This window comes from Chelonia mydas, chromosome 12 (assembly GCF_015237465.2).
Source record: "Chelonia mydas isolate rCheMyd1 chromosome 12, rCheMyd1.pri.v2, whole genome shotgun sequence".
In the NCBI taxonomy this organism is placed as follows: domain Eukaryota; kingdom Metazoa; phylum Chordata; order Testudines; family Cheloniidae; genus Chelonia; species Chelonia mydas.
In genome coordinates, this window is record NC_051252.2 from 35399360 (window position 1) to 35422286 (window position 22927).

Here is a 22927-nt window from a genome sequence, read left to right on the forward strand (position 1 = left end):
GCTTGTATTTAGAGGGCAGATTTCAAATCAATTTTTGTGGGAGTCATTTTTAAGTCTGAAATGAATGAATGGATCACTTCACCTGATCTTCCCAACTGTGCATAAATAAAAATGTCAAGATTGGGAAACTGTTGAACTCCAAACCATTCTTTTTTTAATGTCAGTCAAGAAACAGGGGTTGTTTTTCCTATACTGCTATGCAATATGTAGCTAGTTAATAGATTATGAAAAATAGAAGGATTCTTCATCCAAGCAAAAATGCAAAGTGCCCCCTGCTCAAGAATGAACTATAGCTTCACTACCACCAGCATCAGCATCCTCCAGTGTTTGTTTATCCTGCCTCTCAAAGTAAAGTTGAAGAAACATCTCTCCAATACTTGCCCTGAAGTCGCAGACTTCTGGTGCCTTTTCTTATTCTCCTCTGTCACTCCATTTCTTTTGCACTGGCTCCATTCATCTTTGTCTACTCTGTTCACTTTCACACAACACATATTTGAAGAGCTATGAACATCATTTTTTGTACAAGCCTACAGCTGTAGATTTTTGATTATTAGAACGCTGGTGTTCCAGTCAATCTTCCATTAAAGATTTAATTAAAAACAAAACAAGGCACAAGCTACACAGCTGTGTCTCTGTGAATCACACTGAAGATGCACAGAAAGCCCGAAATGATCACAAATGTCAAGTGGTTCTTGAAGTTCTTCTAATGCCCTGGTGGAAAAACCCATTTTTACAGCTGATTAGTCTATGCTGTAACTGATCCCCTTTAATCACAAGTGGACTTTAAACAGGTTAGTATTTGTGACCAAGTTCATTCTCACAGCTAGAAGCAAATCATGAAATACGGGGGGAAATGATGACCATGAGCAAGAGAAATTCAGGAATCTAGTGCAGAAGATATGGAGAAATGGAATCTATTTTGAGCAGAAGAGAGGAGAGACGATGGTATTGTTGCCCTAGAGGAATATCAAAGTAAGCAGTGATAGAAAAGGTTCCTCAATTCTGTGAGATCCTAAGGATAGCAAATTGCTGGAAATCAGGAGGAGATAGTTAAAAGATAGCAATAAGAAGCCATGGAGCATAGCTCCCTCCAGGACAGAAGCAGCAATGGGCTTGATGAAAGGCAGGCAGCTGTAATGAGAGGTTCCCAGTTCGGCAAAGTAAAGAGCAAAGAGTATAGTCATGAGTATAGTCACAGTGACCTCAGGTCCCATACCAAGGCCCCAGTTCAGCAAAGCCATTAAGTACTTCGTTGAATAGGGGACTAACATAATCAGCATTCCCTCCCAAACAAGCAGATGGGTTCCTGACAGAAGCTGGTCGTTTTTAGAGAACTGATGAACAGTTGACTAAAATGGAAGATGTTTCCTGCCTTCAAAGACCATGAGAAATAGAACAGAAACGAGAATTGTGGGCCTGATTTACCAATGCATCAGTCCAGTTTTACATAGGTGCTCCTCCTTTGATTTCAATGGAGTTTGCCCAGCACAAACCTGGAGTAACACAAGGGTGAATTAGGACCTGGGGATTTAACCATATAGCAGTACGAGAACAAAATTCAGAGGCAACAAAAATCTTCATGACTATACTGGTGCAGCTCTACTTTCACATACACTGGTGAAATCCCATCAATTTAAATGGATTTCTAGCTGATTTACAAAGGTGTAAGAGCAGAATCAGACTAAGGTGAGGAATAGCTCTGTAATGCACATCAGAAACTTCTGAAAAAGTTTTAGGCATTGTTGGAAAGCGGGAAGAGTTGGACTGAAACGGATGTTCAATTGGGAGCAAGTTCCCCACCTTAATATAAGTAATTAGATTTTTTTTAATTATTATAAAGAATGTTACGGTTGATTCAGACATCATGTTCCACCCCAAATGCCTACTTTTCAAAGGGAAACTCAGCTTCTGCTCAGTTAGTTTCTCTAATTGCCTGCATGCCAAGCTAAACATATAGATATTTAAAAACCAAAAAACTGAACCGAAGAAGTTTCAAAACCTGCTTTGCTTTCGGGCAGAATAACTGTAACACTGTTTCTACACATGCAAGGATAATTTTGTGCTAATCAGGGAGAGCAAACTCCTGTGTGAAACATTATTCATCGGTCTGAGCATCAGCCAATTGCAGAAACATTTTCATAGCTTGTAGATAAACAGTTGCACAGTATCTGCTTAAGATAGGTTCTCCACCTCCCCAGCATTAATGTAATTTCACACTTTCCCTAATAAAATGCCCAGAGGTTCCTGCACAAGATGCAGCTGCTGTGCCCCAACCACTAAAAAAGAGCAGCAAATGAAAATTTGTAGCAAGACAGTTTTGGCTGAACTGCTCTGGTCTTTGTTTCAATTCTTCTGGCTGATTTGATCTGAGCTACTGAAATTAGAAAGAGTGGGCTTTGGGGGTGGAGGGGTTGGTACAGTTTTAGTGGTTTACTAGGCAAGTGGGAAAGAAAGAGGCCCAACAACGTCAAAGGAAGAAGGGGGAAAGCCAGATATACCTAAATGAAAAGGAATTAGAATGGGTGTAAACTATGTCCAATGCCAAATTAAGGCACCAGTTCAGCAATTATGTGTCAGGTAATAAATCAGTGTGATTACTCATGTGCTTAAAGTTATGCATGTGCTTGAATACTTTGCTGAATGGGCACCCTTGAGAGCAGAAGGCAGGAAAAGATGCCTGGTGATATTGGCGAACAAAGGAAGAGTGACCAAGGGAAGTCCATTTAGGTTGAAAAAATAAGCTGGAGGGTTGAGGCAAGATCCCGGGTGGCGGGGATGGGGTGGGGGGGAGAGAGAGAGAGGGAAGAAGGAAAAGAATCAAAGGTGCCAGAGAAGGGAGGAAGAAAGTCCTGGTGGGATCAGAGAAAAGTATACGAATGCAGGAGCACAGGAAGATCTGAGCCACAGAATGTAGCAGGAGGAAGACAGTGGAGTTAGACTACAGACATGCCTTGGGAGGTGAGTGACACACAGCACAGGAGACAGACACACAGGACTGGCAGTCCAGAGTCACTTGGGGTCTATTCCAGATGCTGACCTTGTGCTAACCTCTGAGCCCCCATTTTTTTGGCTCTAAACTTGGGATAAAGTCACTCACCCACCTGATGAAATATACAGTTGCCAGAGTTGAGCTAGGCAGGCTAAGAGTTGAGCTAGGCAGTTGTTTAACAAGGCCATTTCTTTTATTCTAGGGTTGCCTTTATTGCTATGGTCTGTATTAGTGCTAAGTTGTATATTTAAGTACTTATATAGCACTCACCAGCAATCTATCTGAGCATCTCAGAATCATCAATGCGTTTTAGCCTCACCACACCCCTATGAGATAAGGCAGATAATAGCTCTTCCCTTTACAGATGAGGAACTTGGGCACAGAGTAAATTAAGTGACTTGCCCAAGGCCAGATAGGGAGTCTATGGCAGGAACCAAGCCCTGTCTATTGGATCCCAGTCCAGCGCACTATTCACGAGACCATCCTATGAGTAGTTATATCAGGGCTAATCTTGGCTGATGAACTATCGTATTCTGCAGTGGTGGTGAGCAAGGCTTGAAGACCACCACTTAGGTCTCATGAAGTCCTCAAAACAGGGCTTTATTAGGGTGACATATTGCATAGGTATTGCATTGGCCCTCTACAAAGGGGTGAATGTCACCCTCCGAGTGTAGGCGTGCTTGGTATAGCTTCTAGTGCTGTGCAATAGTATCATGATCAAGAGTACCTCCCAGCAAGGACCAATTTTCTTTTTGTGAAAGAAAGAACATTATCTGGCAGCCAACCAGGTGTCTAAAAGAGAGCCAGGGCTACACTGGGGTGGCAGGAGCTTTACTAGGTAGGCAGCTGAGATTTCACTCAAAAACAGGTTAGCTCCCCTTTCCTTCCACCCCCCAGGATGTGAGATGAAGTGGCATAGAAAAGTGGTCACGGGTGCCCATGAGATGTGCTTTAACAAATCGGCTAGGGCATCAGAAGACTCCTCCAGAGAATTTATTCTGAGCAATTTGCACTGAGACTATAGATGGGTCCAAAATTCATACCCAGATCTGAACTATTCCAAATTCCAAGACGGCTTGAAGCTGAGCTTTTAATTCTGACTCAGCTTAAGTGAGAAGGAAAATTTTCCAGGATACACATTCTGTGTTCTGATTGTATATCATTTCTCAGCCCCTTTGTTCTTCTGTCCTTGTCATTCATATCCAGTAGATCCTTCAGGTACACTTAATCATATGCAGCAGACACTAACATTTTACTTGACTACCATACTATTTGGCTAGACTACTGGGGCTTTGACTACTATAGACAAAAGATGACCAAAGTAAGGGGACATGTCTGAGTTACTCCATTGTCCTAAAAAGTCCATAGTCGGCTGTTGAAAATAAAACTGGAATTGGCTGGAGGAAGGTGACATTTTTCTCTGAGACAGCTGAAGGAAGCTTGCTAACTGCTGTCCAGGATATCCGGAACTTGGCAGATTCCTTTCTCCTCCCGGAGTTTGCTCACTGAAGGTTTTCTGTTTATCTTATAAAAGTCTGTTCCTCTTTGACAGGTGTCCTGAGTGCAGCAAATATGTGCTGGCTAGGGACACTCTGTAGGGAGTTAGTTTCTGGGTTTCTTCTAAGGAGGAATGGGAGTTTCTCCGCAAAAGGTAAAGCATTGCAAGGATTATATATTGGTAACAACGTTCCTTTCTATATTTAGCCATCTTACAATGTGCGTTTCATTTTAGAAGCAGTAGTAAAAAATCTGAGATTTGAGAGGCTGCATAAAAATAAGAGACCTAATAGAGCCAGACTGCCTGAGAGCTTTTGGATTTTAAATTAATACAGGCAAAGAAAACATGGTTGGGTTTGCAGTAGTTTGTCAACTAGGGGCTTGATTTTGCAAAATTAAAACTAGGGTGCTACAGGTCTGGGTTTCATTTCATCTGAACCACTGAAGTTCAAGGGAGTTGAATCAAAAAGCTCAGTTTTGGCCTTTCTTTTAAGTATTCAACGTGGGGGGTTTTAATAGGATTCGTGTCAGTCAGGTGGTTTAAATATTCCTTTAAAACCTTTATTTTCGCTCCTGTCCACTTCTCCAGTAGTAAAGTGAGGAGGAAGAGAGATCTAGTGATTAGAGCTGGGGACAGAGAGCCTGGATTCTCAGCCCTGCCTCTGGACTCTCTGTGTTCCCTCTGGCAACTCATTCATTTCTCTATGCCTTAGTTTACCCATCTGCAATAATGCTCAGAGTACCTCCCAGCAAGGCAGTGAATCTCAGTTAATATTTTATGTGTTTAGCTGAAAAGTGCTATACAAAAACTATTACAGAGCCCAGCCATGTCATCTTCATTTCTACTCAGGCAAAACGACTAGCGGGTTCAACAATACCTAAATTCCATGGGAGAGTTGACTGGATAAGTACTTCAGCTTTAGGTACACGAGTATTGAAACCGTTCTTGCTTCTGTCAGATCTGTTAGTATAACACTATCCAAGATGTGCTATAATCATCCAGAAATTCAGTGCCTGCAATGTCCTCTTGCTCAGCTGATGGATGATCCATTGGGAGGGGACTGTGTATAGCTGTGTGCACTGCTATGTTGCTTATAGACAGGAAAAGGCAATGGATTCAGGGTTTGGGGTTCTTTTTTTCTTGTTTTTTTTTTTGCAGTGTGAACACTAGAAGAGAATGAAGGGAATGAATCAGCAAGTGCTGGGTAAATAAGGTGTTTCATTAATAATATAAGTCAGAAGAGGAGAGAAAACAGCTGTTTAAACGGTCCGCATGTGCACAGACAACGAACTGCCTGTGCTAGCTTTTCAGGCCCAAATTCAACAAAGCATATTGGTTCGTGCTTAACTTTGAGCACATGCTTAAGTCCCATTAAGTCAATGGGACCTAAGCACAAGCTTAATTGCTTTGATGAGCCGGAATGGTCTTGAATCTGTGCTTATGTGCTTTGCTGAAGTGGGGCTCTTCGTCACAGATCGCTACACCACTGGAGCCAGAAACCAATACCCCTATTATAACAGACCTTTTTATACACCTGCAGTTAAGGTTCAGCCAGCATTTTGCAAGGAGTTCTGTATCTTAGGTATAAATATGTAACTACAGAGAATTCTTTCCCAGGTGTCTGGCTGGTGGGTCTTGCCCACGTGCTCTGGATCTTAACTGAGCACCATATTTGAGGTCGGGAAGGAATTTGGCAGAGACCCTGGGGGTTTTTTTGCCTTCCTCTGGAGAATGAGGTATGGTTCATAAACTAGTGTAAATGGTGGATTCTCTGTAACTTGAAGTCTTTAAACCATGATTTGAGGACTTCAGTAATTCAGTCAGAGGTTACAGGAGTGGGTGGGTGAGGTTCTGTGGCCTGCAATGTGCAGGAGGTCAGATTAGATGATCACCATGATCCCTTCTGACCTTAAAGTCTACAAATCTGGGCTACAACTTTACATACAAGGTCTTTCTGGAAGTTTTTTTTTTTTGTTTAAGCTCACTATCGCTGATGAATTTGATTTGGATTTTACAAACAGGAGAACTACATGGGCAACCCAGAGGATACAAGTTTGGTCTCACCCTGATTTTACAGCTGAGTATTTTGTTAGGTCATTACTGCTACAGAACTGTCAGGGGAAAGAATAAAGACATTGTCCTTCACGAGCCCCACAGAAATAACGGCGATTGGATGGGTGCTATTTTCCCAATGAGCCAGAGCCTCAGTCTGTGAAAATTGATCTTCCTCCACTGAAGTCAATGGAATTGAGGCCAGTTTACACCATCTGGCATCAGATTATAACAGTATTAAACAAGATCACATTTTAGGCCTAAGAACTCTGAGGGTTTCTCTTTAACTAGAGGGAGGAAAGTTTTAAAGACAGATGGTAGGGGTGATCTACCAAAGCTCAGCCAGCCATTTGAAATGTTACTTGGCATATTTCAGCAACAACAGCTTTCATGCCATCCTATACACTTAAAGCAATCAGCTTGGCCTGGCAAAGATCCAGGTGGACACTTTCTTTACCTCTTTTATTTTAAAGAAAAGAAGTGTCATGGCAAGTCTCCAGTTAATATGAATATACATCACTAATAAGGCAATTCACATTATGGACCTGTGCCTGCTACACAAAAGGAGTTCAAACACATCTCTGAGAATGCAGAGTGCTAGTGATTTAGGAACTACGATTTCTGGGACAAAGGGCACACTTAAAAAGCACGATCTCATAAATCTGCGCTCTCTCTGCATTTCTAGATTGTGTGCCTGAGAACTCCCACACTAGATAGCAAGACATATGTAACATTCTTCAGCCCATGAGCCTCAGTCACATGATTATTGTAAGCATTGAAGTAAAAAGGCTACAACATTCAGTCCTGAAACAAGACAGTGAAACTCCTATTTAAGTACACTTGCTCCAAGGCTGAATTTGGTTAAAAATTACATGGAAAAATCTGTTTTATTCTATAAAGCATCCAGGTCCTCAACATGTTGCTGTTCATTTGCATATCGAGATTATGAGACATGCTATGTGTAAAAGGAGATATTCAAAAGCAGCATTTTAAGATGGGATTTTCAAAGCATTCTAAGCAAGTAAGGCACCCAATTTCCATTGGACTGGATTCCTTTTTCCCTTAGGCACTTTGAAAATCACAGCCTTGATGCATTATAAATAAAGACCTTCTTACCACAATGGACTGGGGTAATGGACACATTCCTACCGTATGGAGTTTCACATTCTGCGTATAAAGGTTCTTTAGAGTAGGGTTTAGAATATCTTGAAACTATTCCAAATTTGCGGACTACAGTACATTACATTGCCAGAAAAAACGTGGCGATACATACGCTTTGGTGCCATTCTGACTTGGTGGGTGGGAACGCCCAAAACACTAGTGGGAGGGTGTTGGGGACCGCTGTGAGGGGATTGGAAAAGTATGAATCCAGAAAGAAGAAGAAGAGGAACAGAAGAAGTGGGTACTGAAATCAATGGGAGCCAAGGATGCTCAGCACCTTGCAGGATTAAACTCCTCCCAAGCATGTTTTACTGAGGTGACTTTACCTCCCTCTCCTTAGCAGGTCAGAAAGGATTAACACAAAGCGAGGTGAAAGGTACTTTTTACTTAGTCCTTCTGACTTTATTATTCACCTGTTTTCTCTAAATGTCCTATGCAATAAGAATATGCCTGGTTCTGCTGACTCATTAGCTACAATAAATTCTCAGACAGCTTGCTGTTATGCTCCTCTCCCCTGTCTTATTTAAACTAGCCAATTCTTTAGAAAGAATGATGAACCAGATCCTCATATAGTGTAAATTGGCATAACTCCATTGACGTGGAGCTACAGTGATTTACACCAATTGAGGATCTGGCGATATATATATTTGAAATCATTAAACTGTTACTTCACCCTGATAACTGCAATTACCAGTGTTCTTTCAGCAACTACTTGTAAACACAGAAAGTTCACTGGCTTGTGTGCTTTGCTCTGCTAACATACTCATCTCCTTCCCAGGACTTCCGATTTGGCAATAGGCTCCCGCTTCTGAATCACTATCCGGCTCTTGCAGACTCTGATGGTCCGATAGCATTTATTCAGGGCGATAAGTACTTCAAACTGAGATGACACATTTTAAACACAATCTAGACCAAGAATGTATCTTAACATTATTATTTGGAGCTGTTTTGGAAATGGAATTTCTGTTCCACAGGAAATTCCGACATTTTGAAATTTCTGTTCGTCCTGAGCAAAAAGTTGACATTTCAAAATTTACCATGAAACCAAAATGAAAATTTAGAAATATCTTGTTTTTGAAGTTATCTTATAGAAACTTTTCATTTCAATAAGGTTGAAACATTTAGTTTAAAAGTCTAAATGATAAATTCTATCTTATCTTATATTAAATTAAGATAATCTAACATAAAAGGCAGAATGATAATCAAAAGGAAACATTTTATTGTATCAGAATGAAATGTTTTGATAATTTCCCATGAAAAAATTCTGAAAAATCATTACAATACCACAAAATGTCTTGATTTTTTATCAAATCAGCATTTTCCCCTGGAAAACTTCTGCACTGGACATTTTTCAGCCAGCAATCCTGCTATTACATTTGTAACTATCCTTTTTTTTCATTCAGCGTAGATATCAAATCAACTTCAGGGTTGAAATCCTGGTCCTATTGAAGTCACTATCAAATTCCTATTGACTTCAATGAGGCTAGGTATTTAAAATTAATAAAATAAGGATGATTAACATAAGAAGTCTCTGGTTTTCAGTTGTATAGATTTTACAGAGTTTCCACAGATTAATTCTTGAAGGGAGAAAGGATGGTATTGTGTTTAAAAGACAAGCCCAGGGTTCTATTCTTGGCTATGGTGCGTGGCTTTGTGAGTGACATGCAAAGGCCTGATTTTTAAAAGCACAGGTATGCAATTACTCCTGCATTTGCACACATTTTTATACTTGAATAGCTCAATTTCACATGCAGCCATGATAACTACACACACACCAGACTAGTTAGGTATCTAACTGATCATTTGCATGCACAATCATGATAAGTGCATGCATTTTTACCCCTTAAACTTTTAAGACTCAGGCCCTTACCCACTTTGGGGCATCGTTTTCCCATTGAAAAACTGGGGAGCATACTACTCAACAGCATGGCGTTAGGTTTCATTCACCAAAGTTTGTGAAGTGCTTCAAGATCCTCAATGAGAAGACACTAGGTAAGAGAAAAGTGGCCTTATCATGATCCTTCTTTGAGAAATCAACACTTGTTCCGTACTGTTCCTGTGGCAACAAGGCTTGGGACTTTGGATATGCCCTTCAACTATTGTAAAAGATGACGATGGATGTCTCCACATGCTGGTATATAAAAGTCAGCCAAGCCAATGCTGATGGTATCAGGCTGACTCCACTATGTAGTCAAAGAGAACAACGACACCCTTCCATTGCAGAAGTTTTCTAGAAATAGTCTCTGATAACAGAATTTTCAGGCTTTGAGTCATGAGGGTCACAATCTAGTGTAGAGATCTGCATCTGTCCCTGAGCTGAAGATATTAGGAAAGAGAAGACTTATCTTATTTGTTCTTAACTAGGCCAATCGCTTGCTTCACATAATTGAGGTGCTTTTATCAGTCAGAATTTGGGTCAGCAAAAATCCTTTGTTCTTTGCCCAAAGTAAAAGAGGCATTGTAAACCTTCTGAGGAGACAGGTTGTCCAGTTATCAGGGCAAATTTCTTAAGACATGGGGCAGAAGAAACCAAGAGATTTTGCCCATATCCTCTCTTCTCCAGAACCATCACTTAGCACATAAATAAAAATAAGAACAAAGAAGACAGACAATGCTTGCTGATTGAGTGCTTATAGTTCATACTTTTTCACTCCTGACATAGTATTAACTCTCTTATTCCCCCACTGCAGTACTCCGCTGTTATAGTGGGTGGGCATATTTGTGAACACACTCTTTCCTCCACTGTTGAGTATTCCTGTGTTTTTACACCTAAAATATCGACTGGTGTGAGTGGTCATGAGATGCCAAGATTTGATACAGAGCAAGGATTCCCTGCAGAATAGCTAGCACTTGTAGTGTTTTGAATGTGGACCATCTAAGCTCAAGCTAGACATTGGGTTAAGATCTTAACCAGCTTGCAAGCTAGCACTGAAATAGCCACAGAGAGAGCCATGACTGTAAGTGGTCATTTTGTATGTTGCAGCAATTACATTTAACTCCAGCAAAACACTGCACAGGATATTCTCAACCACATACCTTTAATAGGTATTCCCAAGAGCAACATATATGTTCCCTAATGACAAATGAGTAAAAATAACCATTCAAGCCAGGTGACACTCCCAAACTCTGAAGAACTTAACCCATATAAAGACAAAGGTGAAAAATACTTACAGAGCCATGTTCTTTTCTTTAGCGTTAGGCAGTAGAAAAACGTGACCCTGAAGGTTTGGTCCTTCCACATCTTTCACACAGCAGCAAGGGTGGCTAAGAAATGAGGTATATAAAAACATGGATATTAAAGGCATAATTCCTAGTTTATATGTTTGAAAGGGCTCTTCTTTCACAACTTCTGAAGATTGCAGAGGCAATTCAGTAACAGCATAGCAAAGAGGTGGGTCTACGTAATAACTAAAGTGAATTTCAGGTTCATTGAAATTAGCTAAAGGATTACATGGGCTGGAGATTTGCAATTAAGTCCACTACCTCTTTTAACTCCCATTACAGAGTAAACCCAGTCAAGCTTCTGGGGGGGACTTGGCTAAGTTAAGCAGGTGTGGGAGCAGGTTTCATGGGCTTCTGCAGGCTGAAAATATGTTTCAGAATTTGAATAGAACCTTAAGACAGTATCAGAACATAGCCCCCATTGTGATGCCTGAGTTACCTCGGAGTCAGCGGCTCCATAAGTCTAATGAGTCATCCCTGAGCCAGAGAATGTGATGAATCATCAGATGCAATTACTAGCAGGTCTGGTGATAGACTCCACCCCATTCAATCAGGGTTCAGCCAGCCCACAGGCAAGGACCAATCCAGCTGATCCCAAGGCCAGTATATAGATTCCTAAGGAAAGCAGCCTCTTCAGTCTGCTCACTGTCACTACCCAACTAGTAATGCGCCCATTGTGAGTTGTTTCAACAGACTGCCCTTGCTCCTGTTCCTACTTGAACCAAGCTTGTTTCCATACTAGCCAGCCCCTACACCAGTCTGCCCGAGCCACTGGCCTGGTGACTGAGGCACCAGTTCAGCAAAGCGATAAAGCACATGCTTAAAGCTAAGCACAGGCTTTAAATACTTTGCTGAACGGAGGCCTAAAGCCATCAAAGGAGTTTTTCCTCCAAGGGTCTAGCAAAAAAAGGCAGTAACAGCGCATGTCTTGAGGATTTGGGGTGACAACTAGTGATGCATCTTCAGTCTAATGTAAAGTTTTAAAAGATCACTTGGCAAGAACGGCGTAATTAATTAGCTCATTCAAGTGAACAAAGTTTCAACCAAATCCATTGTCTTTGGAGTCCTGAGTACTATCGTTTCCAAACTAGCCTCAATTATATGATAAACAACAATAAGAAACTTTACACTTGATAAGCACTATAATAAGTCAATAATAATTCCTTCCTCCCCCATCTTTACTCCTTTAATGAGCATGTCCATTAAATGTAAGTACAAAGGGAGTTCACTCTAAGCCATAGTAATTTTTGTATGTTAGGATGGCTGGAGAACAGTTCAAAAAGCAATCTGCCTAGAAACCACAAGTTTATGAATCCCAGAAGTTTCATTTGCTCAGGTCAGGTTGAAAGCTTGGCTGAAGTTACAGTAGAAATTTTTCTCTGTCAGGCAACAGAAAGCAGTACAAAGAACCCAGCTGTTAGGCCTCATAGCCCAGGCTTCTAATTAAAACAGTGGAAAATTAGATAACTTCACAAATTCATCACTGCCACCACTGGCTGTCAAAAAAAGCTCGGGGGGTTACCACCCACCTTTTGTTTATGTTGCTAACTAGTGTCTCCGTTTAGCTTGTGTGCACAAGAGAGCGTTTTATCTTTCTCCCCTTTCTTTGCTTTTGGACTTTTTTGCACCTCATTCAAGAAAACGTTAGTATCAGACTGTAAAGGAAGCCGTAGGTTAGATTTTTACACACACACACCCTGCCCCCATATTTTCAAAAGGGCTACACTCCTGTTTGGACACCAAAATGAAATGGTCTGATTTTCAAAATCTCTCAGCATCCAGAAGCTACCCCTATTCTCAATGAGCTTCGTTATTGTCTATCATAGGAGCTGCTCAGCGCTTCTAAAAAGCTGGCCCAAGGTCAACAAATGCCACCTGGAAAGTTATGATCAACTCATTTAAAAATAAAGGAAGAAAGGCTTTCGGGCAAAGCCACCTCCCCATCAGTAGAAAAAGAAAGCTGTTACTCTTTTAAAAGTTGTGTTTTATGGTTTTAATTACCATTTGTTAGACATGCAAGGGCTTTCAGGCCAGAGTCAATAAAAATTACTTGTATTATTCTTTATTATTATAAACAAGATGCTATTTCAAGGACTAAGGAGAGAAAGAATCTCAATCCAGAAAACCCTTAGCAGCCATAAAGAAAAATACCACAGGCCAAATCCCAGCATAGTGCAATAATAATAAATAAACTAATAATTAATATATAATTATCTGGAGTAGGTTCTGCCCATATGGCTGCAGGGAATATCCTGCTCCACTGCACCACTAAAGTCAAGGAGGGTTTTGAGCTTGGCAGTGGGAGCAGGCTCAGGGCCTAAGTTGTTAGTACTATTTATTATTTGTATTATAGTAGCGATTAGACTCTCCCACTGAGATCGGTGCCCTATTGCGCTAGGCATTGTGCAAACACATAGCGACAGTCCTGGCTCTGAAGAACTTACAGTATAAACCGAGGAGAAAGACAAAGGGCACGTCCACACTGCACACTCACTGGTGGCAGCATGTAGGGTATGTTTCACTACATGTGGCTGTGAAAAGCAGGCTGCATCCACCCTGCTGTGTGTAGCTACACACGTCAGTCAGAGGCTTTGGCGATGGGGGGAGGCAGTGAAGACAGGCTTCGACAGCAGGGAGTTGCCAGAGCCTTTCCCCGCGGCCAGAGTCTTTCACTGAGGCAGGGAAAGTTTCCAGAAGTTCGCTGCAGTGTGGAAGGGCTCTGGCAGCAGGACTAAAAATAGCAATGTAGACATGGGATGCACTGCTTGGGTGCACCCTAAGTTTACACCCTAAGGTTGTGGCATGTCTGTACTCCACTTGCCTAAGCAATGCCTCGCTGTCCACACAGCTTTTTATATCTGTGCTGGGGGAATGGCGGGGGGGGGGGAGATGTAGTGTATGTACTCTACACGCCACCGTATGGCGTGTGCAGTGTAGACATACCCAAAAAAAAGCACGGAGGGGGAAACAGATGTGAAGTGACTTCCTTAGTTCTCATAAAAGGCCTCATGCATGCACAGCCATTTGCCCCCACAAAAGATAGAATCTGTCTCTGCCAACCAGATGTTGGCCTGCAAAAGTAGCTCTAACGAACTCCAATAATTGCCTGTGCAAATTTGTTGACCCCAAATTTCAAAGCTAGGTTGAGTTGAATTTTAAAACAAGACCACTAAAATGCACCCGCTGGAGATGGGCCCAAGTCACACAACTCAGCTCCAGTGTTTAAATACCCCACAGCATGAGGTTGTTTGTATCTTGGGTCATGGACCAGTCCCATCTGCCTTATTTACATTCATCTGTGGGAATGGAGTGTAAGAGGCCAAGAGGAGATATTCCCCTGTCCACAATTCCATGGAACCAAAACTAAATCATCAGCTGTTCACTCTTTATCTGATATATTGCAACAACTGTTGCTAAATTCGTGCAACTGTGAACATGAATCAAAAATCTAATGGCCAAATCCTGTAAATGCTTAGGGCCAGATGTGGCCCACGCTGCATGCCCATGCAGGAGAGTAATGGCACCCGTGCAGGCACACACACTGCTCTCCATTGGCTACCCCTATTGCAATGTTCTCCCCCTGAGCACATGTGTGGGGAGAAGGGGGGAGAAGCGGGTGGAGCCGTGGGTAGGCATCGGGCTAGCACAGTGTATGACCAGGCATAGAGCTGGTTCAAGGTACATGCTCCCTGGGAGTGGGGAAAAATAGGAGTCAGCTCGTGACACTAAGAGTCACAGTCTGCTTCCTGATCTATTCCTGAATTGGTGTAACAATGCACTACCCTTCGCATGGGGCAAAGCCACAAAGTAGCCCTTCCTATGGGAGGTAGCACTTACTGCCATGAATAGTACCCAGTGAAGTCACCACTACAGAAGTCAGTGGGGCTTAGGGTTACCGGACAGCAACTGTGAAAAAACAGGACGGGGGTAGGGGGTAATAGGCGCCTATATAAGAAAAAGTCTCAAAAAACAGGACTATCCCTTTAAAAACGGGACATCTGGTCACCCTAGTGGGGCTGCTCATGCTAGTGTTATCTTTTTTATGACATTCGCAGTGGGCGAAAGGTCAACGTCATGTGGGTTATTCATAGAAGATAAAGTCAGATCACCGCGGTGATCATCTGGGTTGACACACACACACATACATAACACAGGCCAGAGAACTTCCCTGAACTGATTCCTGTTTGAACTAAAGCTTTTCTTCTAGGTTGTTCAGAAAAATAAATTGATGACGGAATAAGGAATCTTTGCTGCAACCTTGTTTATTTACAAAGAAACACACAAAGCCCTGTTCCCCTAAACACCGGCGGAATCAAACAACAGGAGATCGTTTCTGTGCTGATAGCTCCAAGCCCCTTTCAGCCTGCACTCAGCCCCAAAGCTCTCTCTCTTAGCTTTTTCTCAGGGCTACATTACCAGTGCTTCTGCCACTCTGACTGGCGCTTCCTTTCTGCCTTCTCTCTCAGGATACGTCTACACAGCAATGAGACACCCGCTGCTGGCCTGGGCCAGCTGACTTGGGCTCGCAGGGCTTGGGCTGCGGGGCTATTTAATAGCAGGGTAGATGTTTCAGCTCAGGCTGAAGCCTGAGGTTTGGGATCCTCCCACCTTACAGGCTCCTAGAGTCCAGGCTCCAGCTCATGCCCAGACATCTACACAGCAATGAAATAGCCCCTGAGCCGGTCATCTGGCATGGGCCAGCCTCCCTCAGTTTACTCTTCTCCAGTCCTTCTGTTGTTTCTGTCACACCCCGCCCCCCCAACCTTCACAAAACAATAGCCTGAGAAACATGCCCTCACCCACATACCTGTGTTTGGGATGGAGACCTCTATTGTTTCAGCCATAAAAGAGCTTAATGGTTTCTTACCACCGTCTTAAACGAAGGGTGGCGGTTATACGCATCCCCAGTTTCAAGGAGGTTTAACCCAACCCATAAGAGTAATAAACCCAATAGCCTACATTAGATGTTGGCAGGATTGGGCCCTAACTTGTGCCTTTTGACATCTAAATGATGAGCTTTATATATTTATTTACTAAGGAAAAAGCACGTTCTTCACCAAAAGGTAAAGACATTTAGAAGAAAGGAGCTCCTTATCATGTGCCACCTTCTAAATCTTGGGTCTCCCTTTGTACTCTGACAGTAATGTTACATATAGACATGGCTGCCAAGCGATGTTTGTTTGATGTTCTTTCCTGCCTTTGTATGGCGTTTCCTTTCGGGGGTGGGGTAGGGCAACGGGAGCTTATAAATGTGGAAAAGACTCTTTTTGGCATAAAATTCGTGTCACTTTTAAAATACCTACTTGCATGGCTTTCTTCTTAAGTTGGCTACAGTTGAGATTGTCCGTTTGGAAAATGTACTTTTAAAAAAAGAAACAAAGAAGGAAAAATCATCATCTCTGGGAAACAAGCAAAACACTGTGAAGCCTTGACCAGTTTATCTATGGTACATACATAGCCTGTAATACTGTAGGATTCGAGCAGTTCACAGTTTTAATGCATTTAGGCACTGGAAGTATTAACCCCACTTTACAGATGGGAAACTGAGTCACAGAGACTAAATGACTTGACCAAGATCACACAGGAAGACTGGGACAGAGCAGGGCAATGAACCCAGATCATCCAAGTGCCAGGCTGGTACCCTACCCACTGGACCATCCTTCCTCTCATTGAAGATTCAACTAGATCCGTACCCTTCTGAGGTGCTCTTTGTACTCTCCCCTTTATTTTGTACTCTTCCCTTTATTTCTTTGTACTCTTCCCTTTATTTCTTCTTAAAGTGCGTAGGCATGCTAATGATTCCTTTTGGCTTAAAAGCATTTATTCAGTATAGCTTTTGGTGTGGTTCAGTTTTATGGATAAGTAAACTTATTTGGTATTTATGTAAAGTAAGCATTGAAGGTGTAACTCACTATTGCAGAGCATGTCACTCCCTTGAAGAAAGAGACGTTTTTGAAGGAAACTTCTATGTAGCCTACTTGGGAAAGAACCTGTGATAACCAATAAACATTATAAGCGTGGAAAATTTCTGTTGTCCTTATTTAACAAGGCCACAAAGTCAATGGGGCACACCCACCTATCTAGTATTCAGAGGACCGGGGAGTAGGACTGTAAAGTTTTAAAATCAAGCACAAAGAAATATAATTATTGGAATCTTGAAATAGCAAGTGATGTAAACAATATGCCAAACTCTAACCATTTTGGAGGAAATCCCTGGTCGAATTCACCATTGTACTACCCTAGTGAACCCGGCTCAAAGTGAGCTTAAAATACGTTCCATGTACACAAGCCAAACCCAATTTTTTTTTCACTCACAAGTGCCTGGTAGTCTTGACATTCATTTGGACTCAACTGGCTCTGTAGATCTGCCCAGCTAGTGCTTTTCTTATTTCCTGCTTGGCTGTTGAGCTGCAGTATTCAAAAGAGGTCCAAATCTCTCTCTCTCTGTTTTTTGTTTAATTTACTCCTGTGATTGGTTTCATCAGATTGCTCTGGACACTGCACACTTTTGGTTTGGCACATGAAAATCCCTTTGATTAATATGTATATCTTATAAACAGAAGAAGTAAAAAACATATCCAAAGTGCCAACTAGGTTGCCAACGGGAACATACAGAAGAAGAAAGATAAGATGCCTATTGGCTTTTTTGTAGAATCACTGAAATTAGAAATGGAAAGATCGATTAATTCATCTAATGCAGAATTGTTCCCTAGAGTATATTCCCCTGGTTCTTTGTCCCATGCTGAATGACCCAAGTGATGAAGCTTCCGATATTCTCTTGGGAAATTATTCCAGTCTAACAGATTTCACTGTTTGGAATTTCTGACCAGCTGTATTTCAAAGCATATAAATGTGCTAGAGTGTTTGCTTTGGAAACCCTTTTAACATTTTTTAAATCTCATATTTACAATATCACCCAGTTACTGGGGTCCACATTTTCAAAATGTGTCCTTTAGTATAGTGCATGCAATCACTTGTGCGTGCAATTGAGCTCACACTAATAATTGTGCAAGCGACATTGCTCACACAAAATAAGATCCTTTGAACATTTGGCTCACAGCATCAATTGGAGTTTGGTTGTTGGGAGCCAAGTAAAAGTAACAGAATAAACAAGGGGTTTTTTTTTAGTACAACCAGTTTGACTGGCCTTCTACGTAGAATAGACTAAGCAGTCCAAAATGCCCCTGTCTGGCATAAAGTGGATCTATTGTAAACACTGGCTGGATTCCCTGGAGACTGTCTCGACTTCAGTGATTCCAAAGTCACGAAGCTTGATCCAGATCTCACTTACAGAGGTGTAAATCAGAAGTAAGCTATATTGAAATCACTTGAATGCCAGGGGTATAAAACTGATGTGAAATCATAAATCAGACTCTTGGTGTAGAAAGTGGAGGGGATCTTTCCCAGACATTGCATATATAAGACAGAGCCTACTCCCAAAGACCCACTGACAGCAGAGATTTGGAGTCTAAAGCCTGTTTCATCCACTGATGGTCATTACAGCTTGAGATGTAAGAAGCCCTCCTGTGTTCTTGCAATCCACTGCAGGATCATTTTACTGATATGGCACACAATCTTCTCTGACTAATCAAATACTCAGGTCTGAACACCAGCAAACTTTAGGATGTTTGAAATCTGGATGGGAAATCTGAATTTTGTGTCCTAAACCAACTCTCTGAATAGATGCACAAACTGACTGTCCAGCTCAAACTTTATTAAGCAAGCCGAGCCGTTGATACGCACATTTTGTTTTCTTTTTGTCTAGGTAACATAATACACTGTATGAACAACAAAAAAAGGCTTTGATTGATTGCACTTTATTGCATAAAGCACACTGAACATATCTGGGGCGGTTGGGGCAGGGAAGGAATCACAGAAGGGATTATTGCAGATGTTGGCATCAGATAGCACTACGCGTCTTCCACCGTATTAAGCTGCTTCATATCATGTAGTGACTTGACAAGATACAATAACGTAACATGATTGGACATGATATCACATATCAGCATGCAAAAATCCCCCAAACCAACAAATGCAAAGGAAAAGAAGTCCTCGTTCTGGGCGGGATTATACATTTCATAGTAGGAGGGCAGTCCATCCAGTTGTTGGGTGGCTATGTAGACAGTGAGCTAGCCGCTAAAACAAAAGATAGCCTAAATCCCCAGAGTGCTAAGCATCACAGATCGAAGGCGTTAGGAGCAGCTAACAAACAAGATATAATCAACAGACTTAAAACAAAATGTAGGTTTAAATTTTAATCTGTACACGTATCCAATTCAAACATTGTTCTGCTTTCCTAAGGGATTAGTAATTATTATGAAAAATAATATTGATACATCTTAAATTACTTTCTTTGAAACTTGTTACACTCTGCTTCCTCAGAGACCTCACATTAAACAAAGCTAACTGAACAGCAACCACTTTCAATGTGTTTCTGTAACCTAATGTGCACTACATGATAATGCAGAAATCAGACTGTGGACCAAATGGTGTGAAGTGGGGAAGTGTTTTTCAAAGGGGCCAGGTGTAGTCTGAAAAGTAGTAATGCTTTGGAATGAACAGGAAAACAAACCACTAACTTTATTATGATATTACCTGAGGCAAATTAAATCAATGGGACTTAATGCTCAATGCTGAATCTAGGTCTAAATTCCCAGCTTTAATTGGCTTGGTAGCATTAAAATTCATTGAACATGGTGTATCAGTAACAGATAGGGGATTATTTTAAAATGAGAGAGAGAGAGATAAGCTGTTGTTTCTGAAATACGAATAATGGGGCAGATCTTAGATGTTCATCTTGCTCCATTGAAACAAGTCAATTCTTTTTTTTTTTTTTTAATTTATGATGTCCCATTAAAAAAAAATCCATGTGCTCCAATGTATTTCACATACACAAACAAGTAAACCACTGGCCAGTGTGTGTTACACACCTCTTCTGTGTATGAACCACAGAAAATGAGTGTCTGTTATAGCTCTCAGATGGCACCTGTCATATAAGAAGGGACACATCTCTGATTTGAACTACTGTGAGCCTAGTTTTCTTTGTCCAGGGGAAGTATGTAACCGACAGGTCTTGCCCTAGACCCAGCCCCCAGAGGATATGAATGTCTGTTACACATCTCAGGATGACACTTTTAGCTCCAGTTAGAGAGATTTAGGTTTTGAGTTCTGGGGGCCCTGGTTCAATCTCTGGTCGTCGTCATACATGCAATTAAAAAGTGTCCCTGTTTCTCTCTGTAAATATCCCTATTAATATAGCTTTTAAATGTTAATAGTTCAAGTTACATCAAATAAGAGACTATTTGAGACAGCTGTTCTCACCTCACCCCGATACTCCACTATGGTTTTTCATTATCAATGATATGAAGAGGAACCCAGGTGGAGGTTAGAAATATGTATTACTTGATTATGTATATATTTATATACATTTTAAAATATATATTACATAATTATTTGTATTGCAGTATTATCTAGGGGCCCTACAAACACACAACAAAAAGATCTCTGTCCCGTGCCTGCAAAGCACTGATACAATCAAAGTTCAGGGACAACAGCTCAAGGTAGCAGTGAGACGATTATGAACAGCATGATAAGCAGCGGTCACTAGGGCTGACTGGAAAACCATTCAGTTTCGCAACAAAATATTGAGGTTTAGACATTTGTTTTCCTTCCGATGCAGAATAAAAATGAGACCTTTCATAATGCCTCATGAAAAGACAAGAGAGAGAGAGAGACCCCAGGATCAGGGTCACCCAGGGAGGGCAAAAGGGGCTGACTGCCTCAGACCCCCACCCCCCTTGAAGTGGGCCCCCAAACTCGCGTAACAATATGGCTGGGCCAATGCTCAGTGGGTAGAATTGTGATCTGGTGTGCAGGATCGCTGCATCACTGTAGTAAGAGTGGCCCCTCATTCAGCATGGACCCATCACCTGAGGGCAAGGCTCACCAGCAGTGAGGGGTGAGATCAGAAGCAGGGTGCGGGAGGCAAGAGTGCTTCCCTAAGGCTCCTGGGAGGGGGTGGGTGTAGAGGCTTATGTGCCAGGGCATCAGGCTTTTTGGAATCGGGGGACCCAGGCCCTGGAAAATGTCTATGCGGCACTGCCCAGAATAGCCAATAGCTTGATGGTTAGGGGCCTCACCTCAGGTGAATCCTGCTTCAGAGCAGTGACTTGAACTTGGGTGTCCCACAGGCAGCTGGCTGTACAGTCAGTCTCCTGCTCAGAGTTTCCTGCTGGAGCTGTTATGCTTTACAGAAATAATTAATGATGAGTTGGGCCAGAGAGCGAGAGCACGCTCGTCTAGCCAGTGCCTTAGCCTGCACTAGAGAGGTGGACATTCTAACGCTCACTAGCATGTCGTGTGCTGACTGGCCCGTGTGCACCCTGCTGGCGTGCACTAAAAGAAGTAGTGCATGCCCGCACTACGGGAGTAGTGTTTGAAACTGGACTACAGCAACATGCACTAGGGGACTTCTAGTGCACGCCAACGAAGTCACGCAGGCCAGTTAGTGTGCAACACCCCTCTAGTGAGGACTAATGCACCATTTAGATAAGCCCGGAGGAACAACCATTTCACTTATGATCAAACAGCATTTTGCAATGAAAAAATGCTTTGTCAACAAATTTTGGAGCCGTTCTAGTGGTCACAGCACATCAACTGCCAAACTGTAGTGTGGGTTTTGTGGGGGGCATCGGGTTGTGAGAGAGTTTTAAGGAAAGATTTGAAGGAGCACAATGAGGTAGCTCTTCTAGAGGGCTCTGAGCATCTCCAAGTACACTGGGCAGTGTTTCAGTATGCCAGTCACCGGCCACTACCAGGACCATTCATGGTGAGCCATTACTTGTGCCAACGGGTCCCCTGATGGCACTCACTCTGCCAGGAACAGTCAGTGAGCACTGAGATACTTGCCTATTGTGACATTGCTCCGATTTGGGTATGGAAGAGCACAGTGCATTGAGAGAGCTGTCCAGGTTGATTGAGTTCCCCAGCAGTTCTAACACTGGGTGCCCAAAATAGAAGATCACCTGGTCAACTGTGTGAGTTCAATACAGAAAGGATCATACTAGGAAATGTTCCAAAAGAAGCTTTGATGTGCAGTAGGCACCTAGTTAAGGCAGAAAACACTGAGATAAACCATAGAAACTAGATCACTGGAAGTTTCTCTACATGGGCCCCAACACTGAACAAGTGATAAAGCCCAAGAAAGAGTGTGGAACTCTAGCGGATAGAAATTTCACCAACAAACTACAAGCAAAGGCCATGCCATGTATCTAGCTAAGTCACATCTGGCTACTTCTGGGTATGGTTGAGAGAAGACGCAATGTCAGTTTGGAGCCTACATGGATTCATGTTCATCACGTAACCACAGAACACACCCTGTTCATTCTACCACCGTCACCCCCATAAGGTCTTGCACAACGGAAGTCTAATCTATATTTGCGAGCAGAATTTGACCCTAACTATACTATAATTTGAGACAGTACCTTCTATTGGAATTCATGCTGGCAATAGAGAGATTGATGGTTGCTAGGTGCTGCCTCATGATTTATATTGTCTGAGAGAGAACGAATGAGAAAACATCATTCTGAAGACAGTTCTGCCTGAAAAGGACATTACAAGTTCTAGATAGTGAAGAAAACTATATAAACAGTGAAAAAAGACACCTGAAGGTCAATAAAACAGAAAAACCAAGTGGAATCCGTATTCGTTCACTCCCCCAATTTGCAGAAAGTAACATGTATTCAGTGGTTAATATGTACAGTGTAAAAGGCCAAATTGTGAGGTTCTTACTCAATCAAACTCCTTAGCAGTTAGAGCACTGTTCTGGGACTCTGAGATCTGTGTTCTAGTCCTGGATCTGCCACTGACTTACTATGTGACCTTGAACAAGTCACTTCATCTCTATGGGTCTTTGTTTCCCCTCCCACCATTTTTCTGTCTAGTCTACTTAGACTTTAAGCTATGTGGGGCACAGTCTGTCTCTCATGCATCTCTGCAAGTTCTAG

General features: G+C 42.0%; 1 long non-coding RNA gene across 1 annotated transcript; it reads right to left on the reverse strand.

Moving 5' to 3' along the window:
* Positions 1-3975: 3975 nt before the first annotated feature.
* Positions 3976-11105, reverse strand: LOC122462605. Its single transcript, XR_006285284.1, has 3 exons — positions 10872-11105; positions 9571-9688; positions 3976-5653 (listed from the first exon to the last, which is right to left on the reverse strand). It is a non-coding gene; the product is annotated as an uncharacterized LOC122462605 (long non-coding RNA).
* Positions 11106-22927: the final 11822 nt, after the last annotated feature.